The sequence below is a fragment of the Ambystoma mexicanum genome, chromosome 4q, assembly GCF_040938575.1.
Source record: "Ambystoma mexicanum isolate Mex_15411 chromosome 4q, UKY_AmexF1_1, whole genome shotgun sequence".
NCBI lineage: Eukaryota > Metazoa > Chordata > Amphibia > Caudata > Ambystomatidae > Ambystoma > Ambystoma mexicanum.
In genome coordinates, this window is record NC_090928.1 from 638,908,680 (window position 1) to 638,921,230 (window position 12,551).

A 12,551-nucleotide genomic window follows, 5' to 3' on the forward strand; every position below is an offset into this window, starting at 1 on the left:
ATTTGCCATTTCATGCCGCAATATCCTGCAGTATCTGATTGGGGAATCGCCAACCTTCTGGTGCTCTCCACCTCAGAATCCTTTGGCTCTTTGAAGGTATCATGAAGCAAGCCACTGACACCAGATTCAAAGTTCAAAAGAAAAAGATTAATTAAATCAAATGTCAGGATGTTAGAAAGCCTAACTTGACCTATATTAAGGTGGGATTTCCTTATCTGAACGAAACTAAGGTAAGTCGGAGTTAAAGAGTTCAACTTAAAAGTCTGTCTGTGTGCAAAACCTATCCTTGCCCTCACAGCTAAAGCTAAACAATTTGTAGGGATGTCAATAATTAAAGAAATGGTGATTAACACAAAGTTCTGAGTTGCTTCCAGCTCTTAACTTCCTGTTGAGCTCCCCTTCCCCAAGTTCAAGAAAGTCCCACAACTCTCAGGATTACCTTTCCCAAGTTCAAGGCAATATAGTTCCACACAATCCTCTAGGTTCCCTTCCCCAAATTCAGTGTAACACAGTTCAACCGAAAAGGGGTCTTGAGCCTACATATTGTTTTTCAGTTTATCAAATTTCGGGGCTCCCTTGCCCAAGATTACAACATAGCAACTTGTACTGTTTTCAATCTTTCAAAGTTCAACACAAATCTAGGTCCACTTGACCCTCCTTCTGGCTTGCCTTACCAGTTCATTTACAGTGCTCCTTGGTTTATTTCACAACGTCATTGACGTTCACAGTTTAGGGCTCACTGCTCTAGGCGCACTTGTCTGACCCCACAGTCCACTCATCACAGGTGCAACCAGGAACCCTAAGCTCTCCAGCTCACCCAGGTTCTTCTGTACTTGCCCCTGTGTACAGATTCACAATCACTTAGTTTCTCCTTGCCGGCCTATTGGCTCTACATGCAACATTACACTCTCCTGGTTAGCCTCTTGTTTTTGTCATAACCTGTCCCACACCTCTTGCCCTTCTTTGGCCTTGCAGCACTGTATCTATTCAGAAAGTTCACACAACCTTTCTGTTGCATTCTTTCACACTTGTGCACTTTTCCATAGGTTGCTTTCAAATGGGCACTTTCCCTTTTTTCCACCATCACCTATTAGCTTTGCCCATAAAATGTCCTTCAATTTGATATTCAGTATGTATGACTTTGCTTTGTTTCAAGTTTTTATTCAGTTCGGTATTCAATGTGCATGATTAAACTTTGCTTTGAGTTTTCATTCAGTTTGGGATTTAATATATATCATACAGCACTTTGATATTCATGCATAGTCCCTAGGAGCGCCCCGCCTTTGAGTGGCATTATCTTCCACTCACCGGTCCTCACTGTTCCTCCTCCACCGGCTAAGTGGCTTATATTCTGCTTCACAGGCCGGTCTCTGCGTGCCCCGCTCACACTCTGGGTGCTTCCTGGCACACACCGGCAGCTCTGCTCTCCTCCACCGATACAGACAGCGTTCTCTTTTCGTTTCCCTTGCTTGCAGCTCCAGCTGCTTTAACTGGACAGCAGAGGCTCCTACACCTCTGGCAGCCTAACGGCCCGACTCGCCTTCGGTTCCACATGTATTCTAGGGAATCGGCCAGCGTCCTGACTTTCTCTCAGGTCCTACTACAGCTGCCTCCTCACTATATGTGTCCCCTGCTGGTCTCTCCCACACTGGCCTCCCTGTTGCTCCCTTTGCTGTTCTTTGGCTCTCTTTATATACCTGGAACCACTTGACAGGTTGCAGGTGTGGATTCAAAATTGGGCTTGCCTGCCTATAGTTAAAGGGGCATGCCTGGCCTTTAAAGCACTCTACAGGCATCTTCTTCATCCCAGTACTGGAGTTGTAAAATGTGGTTTTAGTGTTCATCACTCATAGTCGCTCTTCCTCGTCCCAGTACTGTCAGAGGTCAAATGTTGGTAAATGAAGCAAGAGGTTTTAGAGTAGCCTATAATGCCGGGGGAGGGTTAGGTTGGGATAGGGAAGGGGGATATCATTTCTCGCCTGTGGGCACCCCACTCCCAAGGACTGGCCACCCAGGTGACCCTCCCTCTCTCATCCACCCCCAGTGTCAGGATTCAAAAGTAATGGCCTTTCTCTGGCCACCTGAGAAGAGAATCTGAAGAGAGGGTCCCACGAATGCCCCTCCTCACCCCCTTGATTATGACAGGCTGCAGAAGTAGGAACGCTCGAAGTCACCCATCCTATTTGGGACAAACCCCAAGTGCACCCCTGCCTCACTAATATGCAGGAAGGTATCCCCTCAGACAGCCATTTCAACCATGTCCATTCCAGATCCTTCCAGATCCAGAGAACCCGTTTGGGATCGCGGATCCAAACACTATAATGGACTGCCTCGATTAAGCACTGAGAAGCCACTATGCTGACGTCATTAGTGACACCATGACATAGCCGTGTTAGTCATGAAGAATACTTGCAGCCCTGCACCGCATTACACAAACACACGTTCGCATACACGAAGAACATGCTTACACAGTTCCATAGATATGGGACGGATACATATACATACTATCAAAGTTTTTATTATTTTTCTCATTAGCCAAATGCAGAAACGCATGACAACAAGATAACCTGAGCAACATTGTAGATGCTTATGGCAATTAATCATATGGGACTACAGGAGTATATATGGAGCCTGGTAGGACCACGTATGACTAACTTATAGGTAACCTAACACAGTAGGAGCATGTAGAAATCATATTATAAGTCTAAGGAAAATGGCAGAAGGCCTCAAGCCACAGAACACGAGACATAGGAGCTGGCTCAGGCAGCATGAAGCACAGACCGAGCTCACAGCCAAGGTAAGAGATAAACACGTGGAAAAGGTTGTTTGGCTCCCGGTTATCCCGGTCAGCCACTAATAAACGAATCACTTCGTACCAACCAAAGTGTTATGGATATCATTTCGGAATAATTTCTACAATCAAGATAACCGGGAGCCAAACAACCTTTTCCACGTACCAAATAGGGGCCCTGGCTTAACCCCAAAACGGCTCCTGTGATCTTGCCAAACTCACAATCTAAATATAACCGTTGCACAGCACAGGCAGGTTCAATTCCTAGAAGCCACAACCCACAGTAAGAGATAAACACATTCCAAACTCCAGAAGACAAGGTTACCAGCTGCAAGAAAATTCTCAAGACTCAAGAGCTCGATTTTGTGGTCCACAAGCATGTGATGCAGCCGAACTAGACAATGGGCATCCTTTCATGGTGGGAAGACGAGCCGCTCTCAGCAACCCAGACAAGGATTGAAACAAGTGTTGCAACGGGGAGCACACTCTCAAAGGCAAAGGTGGTACATTACCAGATGCCATTCAGACACATAGTCGTTTCACATCACCCTGAAGAGGTGCACAGAGGGTTGAGAAGGGTTGAGAAGCGAACTGGGTCCCGGGCCTGGGGAGACCAGCTCCAGCCGATATTGAGATAGAAGTTCAGGGGTGGATCGCAAGGGGCAAGAGCCAATGGTTAGCCCACTACTTGGCAACAATGTAATAGATAATCTTTTGGGGATGGGGCAGGTCTTCCACCTGAAATGCGAGGGCCAGTAGAATAACCTCTACATGGGGTGTCTATATGGGTTACCACTCTCAGCACCCAATCGGTAATGGGGATAGGTTTTTTAGGAAGGGCCTGGGTGATGACGATATACAGCATCAAAACTGGGGAGCACGCATTGTGAAGTCGAGATGTACTGGAGATTCTCCAGCATGGGGTCTGGCATGGATTCACATGCTCATGAATATTCCCCGTCAGGCTGGGAATCCTTGGTAAAGAAAAAATCAGTATCAGTTTTGCTTCTGATCTGTCTTTCTTAGTAGTAACCAATCACTGATCTCTGGGTCATACTGCCCCCCAGCCAATGACTGCCATCTCCCTAAACCCCTCCCCTGGCAGCCATCCTCAGATTTTTACCGCACGTTCAAGTGTTGGGAGTCCTCGTGCTATAGCTCTCGAGCTTTTACTGCTTCTTTTCAAAGAGATTTTCTCATTTTTCGGTTAAATCGAGCCTCAAGCTCCACCGTTCTACTTCTGATCAACGGGGACCCGTTTCGGAATTTTCTACGCCCCTCAAGGGTGAGGTTTTCGTCGAGTTACGCTTCTTGGAGGATTCCAGAAGATCTGAGGCCTACCATGGACATGGCTCAGGACAAGGGAAGCTCGACGCCTGGATCCGAGCTGTTCAGGAACTGCCCTGGATGCGGGTTACTGAATGTTTTCAAGGAGGACGAGCATTCGAGATGTCTCTACTGCCTTCATGAGGACAAGACGCACGTGGAGAAGGACTGTGCGTTGTGCAAGAACCTATTGGAACGGACCATGAAGGATCGTCGTGCCCGCCTCGCCAGATGGCTGGAGAAGGGCCCAGCAGGTGAGAAGAAGAAAAGGTCAGAGCCGTCTTCTAAGCCCTGTGTCCTTAGCGACGGGGGCCCAACAGAAGGCTAAGCACCGCGAGTCTGTGGCACCGGGAGCGCCGAACGGTCAGGCTCTTTGGCTGCCAGGCAGGGCGCGCCTTCCCCGGCACCATCAACCACGAGCCAACGCTCTGGTTCGGGGAAGAGGAAATCTGAGAACCCGGGTAAGCTTCTGGAGAGGCCCCGGTCGATCTTGAAGGATTCAGCTGAGGGGGAGGGAGGCGGTGACCCTCCCCCCAAGGTGAAGGCCTCAGGCGCGCCCAAGGTGGTGAAGGCCTTGATTAACCCGGCTAAGGCCTCTATCGAGGGAGTTGCGGCGGCCCTGGCGAAGCCTGTGGAGGCTACACCAGTGGAGGCGACCTCGGGGCCCAGAGTTTCCCTTACACCGCGGAGGGAATTCTCTTTCCAGCCCATCGACAAGACCCCCATGAAGATCCCGGTGGAAAAAGAGGGGGGCAGTGGCCATTACGGACACGGATTCAGCCTCTGAGGAGGAGCTGGTGGAAGCCGTGAAGAACCTCAATGAGAGGTTCGAGAAGGTACGATCCCACGGGAGAGATCCCAAAGAGGTGGTCGAACAAAGCGACGGTGGCGCCGATGAGGCCCAAGTGGAGGAGCGGCAGTCCCTCCCGTCGCAGCTGTTGCTGAGCCTCAGGGCAACTCGGCGGCCATTTTGATGGCAATCCAAACCTTATGCACAGAGATAAGGACGAGATTACCACGAACCCCAGCGGACGAACCAGAACGGGGCCCGTCGGGAAGCCCTCCGAGCAAGCGGAGGAGAGTTCATCCCACCCCCGCCCTTCATGCCCTCATGGCCCGTGGAGCCTTCATCCCCCTCGCCGGATCCCAGGGATGACACGGATACGACGACTGGGACGGATGACGACGGTGGTGACGATGGGACGGACCCTCCATCACCACTCCCTCTGGCTTCCCCACCCGACAAAATTGGCTCCTTTCATGATCGCCAGAGCATCCGAGCTCTTCTAGCTCTGCCCCGAGGAACAGAAGAAGGAAGGTTTCCTCTATCAATGGTGAGAGGCCAAGAGAAAGACGGTCCTCGCGGTACCTTGCGATCCTGAAGAACCCGTCCACGACGCCTACCAAGAGGGACAGGTACGAGAAGAAGTACCGGGTCCCTGACGCCGCCCCCTTGTGCCTCAGGGCTCAGCCGACGCCGGATTCGGTTGTCTCAGCGGCGGCCAAGAAGAAGGCGGCGAGGGCGATAGTTTCAACCTCTACTTCCCCACCTGACGGCGAGGGAAAGAAATTGGACGCCATGGGGCGACGGGTAATCTCGTCGGCGGCAACAACAATTAAGGCGGCCAACGCCTTAGCAATTGTGGCCCGTTACGACAGGGAGCTATGGTACAAGATAGCTCCCCTACTGGACTTCCTACCAGACGACAAGAGGGCGGAGAGAGATTCTGCAGGAAGGTGAGGTGGCGTCGGACCACGCCATAACGGTGGCAATGGACATTGCCGACACCGGGTTTCGCCAGTTAGGCAACAGTGTTTGCCTTCGACGACGAGGCTGGTTCAAGGCGACAGACTTCCGTCAGGACTTGCAGACCAGGGTGTTGGACATGACGTTCGACGGCAACAACCTGTTTGGGAAAACGGTGGATGAGTCGCTGCAGGCCATCAAGGCCAACACAGAGACGGCCCGAGCCCTGGGAGTCCTTCAGCAACGACGGCCCTTTCCGAGCGCCGGAGGCAGACAGGGGGCCTCCAAGGGAAGCGGGGGCTCCTCTACGTACCGCCAGGCGGCCCACTCCTCGTCCCAGGAGGCCTACAGAGGTCACGGCAAGCAAGGAGGATCTCGGCGTTCCGTCAAGGAGGCAAGGCCGTCTCCAAGCAAGATTGAACCGGCCGTAGCGTTGGGCCCCCACCGAAGCACCCCGGTGGGAGGCCGGCTGGCGAAGTTCGTCAGCGTGTGGGAGTCCATCTCCACCGACCGTTGGGTGCTGGATGCCCTGGCCCACGGGCACACTCTCGAATTCCAAAAGAAGTGTCCCTGTATTCCTCCCGTGGCCAGGAAAGAAAATCACATCCCTCAACTGCTGTTGGAGGTAAAGGCGATGCTCAAGAAAGGTGCCATCGAGTCCTTCCCCAAGAGGCTCCGGGGCTCCGAAGTATACTCAAGATACTTCCTCGCAGAAAGTAGACAGGCGATTGGCGCCCCATCCTGGACCTACGTCGGTTGAACAAATACATCAAAGCACAGAAGTTCAGGATGGTCACCCTGCAGCATGTGCTGGGACAGCTGGAGGAGGGCGACTTCGTCGTTGGATTTGGAGGATGCTTACTTCCACATCCCCATCCTAAAAAGACACCGAAGGTTCCTCAGATTCGTAGTCCACGGACGCCACTACCAATTAAGAGCTCTGCCGTTCGGATTGAAGTCGGCACCCAGGGTGTTCACCAAGTGCCCAGCACTAGTGGCGGCGCGGCTGCGCCTGCAGGGGATCCACGTCTACCCCTACCTGGACGACTGGCTCATCTGTGCAAGGACAAGAGAACTCGCCGTCGATCACACGGCGAAGACCGTCCGCTTACTCACGGAGCTGGGATTCTCCATCAACTACCCGAAATCCCATTTGGTTCCGTCGCAGGTGGCACTGTTTCTGGGAGCAAAGCTCGATACAGTGGAGCGATTGGCGTCTCCGTCGGAGGAAACGACGAAGGCCATCTTAGGCAAGGTGCAGCGACTGCTAGCCCAGGACGTGGCCAGGGTGAGATCCATCAAGTCCCTCCTCGGAATGATGTCCTCATGCATCTACCTAGTGCGTCTGTGCAGACTACGGATGCGTCCTCTACAGGAGTTCCTCGACGCCCGCTGGATGCAAGCAGCGGGCAGCTTCGAAGACAAGATCCCGCTCAACAAGGTTTTCCGTCGGGCGATTCAGTGGTGGGACACCCGTGCGCACTTCACGGCGGGCACAGACTTTCAGACCCCAGCACATCAGGAGACGGTGACGACGGACGCCTCCGTGGAGGGATGGGGTGCGCACACCGGAGATCTCCATGTAAGAGGCCTTTGGCTCCCGGAGGAGAGGTCTCTCCACATCAACATCTTGGAGCTCTGGGCCATGTTCTGGGCGCTCAAGTCGTTCCTCCCGTCCCTCAAGGGCAAGGTCGTGAGGATCCTCACCGACAACACCACCACGATGTTCTACATCCGGAAGCGGGGAGGCACCAGATCCCCAGCCCTATCCAAGGAGGCCCAGGATCTGTGGCACTGGGCCGTCACCCAGGGGATTTTTCTGGTTCCCTTCCATCTGGCAGGAATAAAAAACACCATTGCCGACTCACTCAGCAGGGAGCTGCGCTCGTGCCACGAGTGGTAACTATGCCAGGATCAAGTGGATCGTCTCTTCCAACGATGGGGCAAACCCCAGATCGACCATTCCGCGACGGCGACGAACTCCAAGTGCCAGAGGTTCACCAGCAGGTTCCCCAGCCGAGGAGCATGGGCGATGCTTTCTCGTTCCCCTGGGACGGCCTGTTCCTGTATGCGTTCCCTCCGTTGCCGTTGCTGCTCCGACTCATCAACCAACTCAAGAGGTCCCGGTGCAGGATGATCCTCGTCGCACCGGCGTGGCCGAGACAGATCTGGTTCCCGGACCTTCTGGACCTCTCAGCGTCCCCACCAGTCAAGCTGTCGACAGACGCAGATTTTCTCTCCAGAGAGGGAGGCGCCATTCTTCATCACGACCCGGAGTCGCTGAACTTACAGGCCTGGCTCCTGCAGCACTAGAGTTTGGAGGGTACGATATCCCGGCTGACTGCAGAGAGGTTCTTGCAAAGGCCAGGGCGTCCTCAACTCTCAAGTGCTATGGACATAAGTGGAAGAGGTTCTCTGTCTGGTGCCGTACACAGAAGATCAAGCTTCTACGGATTACGGCACCTCAACTGCTACCATACCTACTGTCGCTGGCCAAAGCGGGACTAGCTCACGCTTCCATCAAGATACATCTGGCAGCGATCTCCCGATACACCAGAACTACAGGACGGCCGTCCTTGTGGTCTCATCGACTGGTGAAGGAATTTATGAAGGGACTGTTCCAATCGTTCCCGCCGGTGAAGGCTCCAGCCCCGGCGTGGGAGCTCAACGTGGTGCTGACCAGGCTCATGGGGACGCCATTCGAGTCTTTGCTTCGGCTCCGTTGAAGTTCTTGTCATGGAAGACAGCGTTCCTTGTGGCCATCACCTCCGCACGACGCGTGGGAGAGATTCAGGCCCTATCCTGCAAGCCTCCATACTTGACTTTTCACGATACGAGGGTGGTGCTGAGGACGCACCCCTCCTTCATGCCCAAGGTGGCATCGGACTTCCATCTTAACGAGCCCTTGGTGTGGCCAGTTTTCTTTCCGTCGCCTTAGTCGCCGGCTGAGAGGACTTTGCACTCGCTGGATGTAGCTAGAGCGCTTAAGTTCTACGTGGACCGAACGAAGAGTTTTCGGAAGACATCACAGCTGTTTGTGAACTTTGGACCTGTGAACCATGGGAAGGCTCTCTCGAAGGCTTCCATTTCTAGATGGCTCTCCGGCTGCATCATGCTCTGTCATCGGTTGGTTAATCGACCGTTGCCTGGCCGTCCAAGAGCCCTTACGACCAGAGCGATCGCTGCTAGTACAGCGTTCTTGTCTGGTGTGCCCCTGCTGGACATGTGCAGGGCTGCTACGTGGAGGTCGACGCACACCTTCACAAGATTTTACTGCGTTGACTGGGATTCCAGGGAGGAGTCCAGGGGCGGCCAAGCAGTGCTGCGCAACCTGTTCGCCTGAAGGTGGGCCTGGTGAGGAGGTAAGAGTTGCTTAATGTTGAGTTTATATAATGCTTAATGTTGAGCCTTTGCCACCGCACGTGGTTCTGCATGTGTGTACTGCTATGTATTCTTATATTCATGAGCATGTGAATCCATGCCAGACCCCATGCTTGAGAATGAACAAGTTACTTACCTGTAACTGTTGTTCTCCAGCATGGGGTCTGGCATGGATTCACATGCGAACCCTCCCTCTTTCCCCTCTGTGGCTCTTCACTTGGTCATACTACCACTTTACATGCTACCAAATCTGAGGATGGCTGCCAGGGGAGGGGCTTAGGGAGAAGGCAGTCATTGGCTGGGGGCAGTATGACCCAGAGATCAGTGATTTGTTACTACTAAGAAATACAGATCAGAAACGAAACTGATACTGATTATTTTCTTTACCGAGGATTCCCAGCCTGACGACAGGGAATATTCATGAGCATGTGAATCCATGCCAGACCCATGCTGGAGAAGAACAGTTACAGGTAAGTAACTTGTTCCATCCTGATTGTCTTGCATGATCCCTGTTGTTTTTTTTTTGTAATAAACCACAGTACTAACTTGCCGTTGGCTGAGTCTTCGGTTTATTCTGGGGAAGGGTTGTGGGCCCTTCGGAGTCAGACAGACCCCCAGATGACCTCTGGCATACCAGGGAACCATTCCAACAGATCTAGGGGAAGCAGGAGTGAGAATACCCTTAGGTTTCTCACAGCTCACTGTACAGGAGTCCATCCTCCCAGTACACTTTGAACAGGCCAGGGGCCTCACCCTTGGGTGGCTCCTCTGCCTGCTTCCACAGGCCCGCCAGAGTGGCCCACTTTCTGGGCTTTAAAGAAGTCAGTCTGATCTGGGCCCCAGCTGATGCAAACTCAACCAGCTTGGGCTGGCCCTTCAGATCTGAGCGCACCTGGTCCTCCACATCCGCTTCCTGTACTGTGCCAGGCCACTGTGAAGTCACTGAGTCCCCTGCTACCAAAGTAGGGTCCTCAGCAGCTACTGGCCCCTCTCCCTCAGAAGTAGACGGCTCAGCAGTCTGTGGAACTGGACTAGGGGCTACAGGCCACACAGGTCCCTCCAACAAGCCCCCTGGAAGCACTCCAGGCCCTAAGGCTCCAAGAGTCTTCAATCTGACAGCCTCTTGGGACCTCGATATCATAGTCACTGCGACTATCAGGGTCAGAAAGATCATTACCCAACAGACATTGGACTAGAATGGAATCTTTCAGTGTTACACGGCACAGGGTCATTTCACCATGCCAGCTGAACTCTACTATCGCCAAGGCGCACTTACTCTTTCTGTCAAACCCACTGATGCTACAATCAGGCCCATCGATATACTGGCCTGGCTGTACCCACTGCCGCATGACAGCAGTGAGGCTGGCTGCAGGGTCTCGGCCCACAGGAGTTCTGTGTCCATTGATAGACACATGTTTGAGATAGAGTTGAGTATTATTGGGAACTGGGATCTCTTCTGGAGACCCGGTATGATTCCCACTCATTGTAACCAAACCACATTCGGCCACTCCTTGGCCTAGTGGGAAGTCCTCCTCTAGTAGGCCCATACTAATGATGGCCTCTTCCACAAGTCCAACATTCACTACGACTTGCTTGGGTAAGCCCTTGCAAGCAGGATCCCCTTTCCTAGATCCACTCCTTACACACCAAGCAACCTTTGGGTGGTGAGAACGTAGGATTCCCAGTGTTAGGGGTGCTCTTCTTTTCGGTGTATACGGTTCAACTAAAGTTTTGGGGAGTGCCTTCAGTCTTTTGGGTACCTGATGTCAAAGAGGAGTGGGTTAGACCTTTGTCCTTGCCCTCCTTGTTAACTTTTTTGTCCCGAGATTACTCTTCTGGTTTAGATGTGCTCGCCTGAGCCTTTTTCTGAACTCAAGTACTTACAAGCCTGTCCGCAGCCTTTGCAAGCTCCCTCGGGTCTGTAATAGTCACAAGATGCTGGTGTGGGTCAACCTCACAATCCTTCAATGCATGCTCACACGCAATCAAATTGTACATCCCTTTAAATGTGTCAACTTTGTTACCAGAAGCCCACCTGCTCAGATATTTCACCGACAAGTATGTGAACCCTTCAAATGTCTGCCTACTTTTCTTTCCATGTTCTCTGAAGCTCTTGAGATACTGTTCTGGGGTTTTACAGAACTTCCTGAGGAGGGCCGCCTTCATGCTCTCATAAACGGGCCTTTCCTCAGGAGTTAACAGAAGAATTGCATCAGTCCCTGGTGTTTGTAAGCAACTCATCAGGGCTGCACCCCACTGTACCTCATCCACCTACTGTAGCTTAATTGCAAGATCAAGCACTTCAAACCAGTCAAAAATATCCTTCCCCACTTCATAAACCTTCATTGGTTCTTTGGGGATGTGCCACTGGGGCTTATCCCAGGCACTCTAGCGAAAGCAGCGCTAGTGCCTTAAACCAGAGGTGGATCTGTTTGCCTCCTCCTTCTCTTGGGACCCCAGCTTGTGCATGTCTATGGTAATATTGCCCCTGTTCAGTTCCTCTAGCACTAGTCTCCTCTCCTCTAGCAGGAGCTTTCTAGCTGTTACCTCAATAACAGCCAGACCAATTACAGGGCCACATAAAGAACTTGCTGTGGCCTGGGACCTGCGGATGCCACAGTAGCCCCTGACCTCACTGACACTCTAGTGTGTTGAGAAACCACGCTTGCCCTCCCCACCCCGGTGGGATGGTTGGCGAGAAACACTGCCCATGCTATTTTCCTTGTCATCTTCCACTATCCACAGGGTCCAGTCCGTCCCCTGGGGTCTTCTCCTCAACCGTTCTGGCTTCTACCCAGGCTTGGGGGCTGGTCTGCAACTCAGGTTTATTTACCTTAGTGCTGTGGGGAAGTTGCCTCTCTTGACATTGGACGCGCAGGACATTCTTGGTCATGCATTTCACAGTTTCTATATCAAGATCCATGATTATTTAACAATATCTAGCAGTGTCTAAACGGTACCTGCAACAGTACTTTTATCGCTGGATGACTAATCTGTGCGCAAGGCTCCAACTAGATCTGAACGCCTGCCACCAATGTGACTAATAAACTTCTGGTCATCACTGGTCCACGGAGGAAGATTAGTTTCTAAACGATCAATCAGCCCCACACCTCTTGTACACCAGAAGGGATCCGAGCGGATTGGAAACACAAGTCAATTAAACCTCCTTCTCCAGTTTTGGTAACGTGGCCGGAACGGGAGGCTTATCGCCACAAGGTTGTCGATCGTTGGTTAGTTGCGACATTGCAAAAATACAATTAATACCCAATAATAAAAGTGACTATAAAAGGGACTGTCCAGTCAAGT

General features: G+C 52.3%; 1 protein-coding gene across 13 annotated transcripts in view; it reads left to right on the top strand.

Moving 5' to 3' along the window:
• The window catches only part of WDPCP (WD repeat containing planar cell polarity effector), a 3,071,480-nt gene that overhangs the window by 1,051,200 nt on the left and 2,007,729 nt on the right, over positions 1 to 12,551 (top strand). The window lies entirely within an intron of this gene.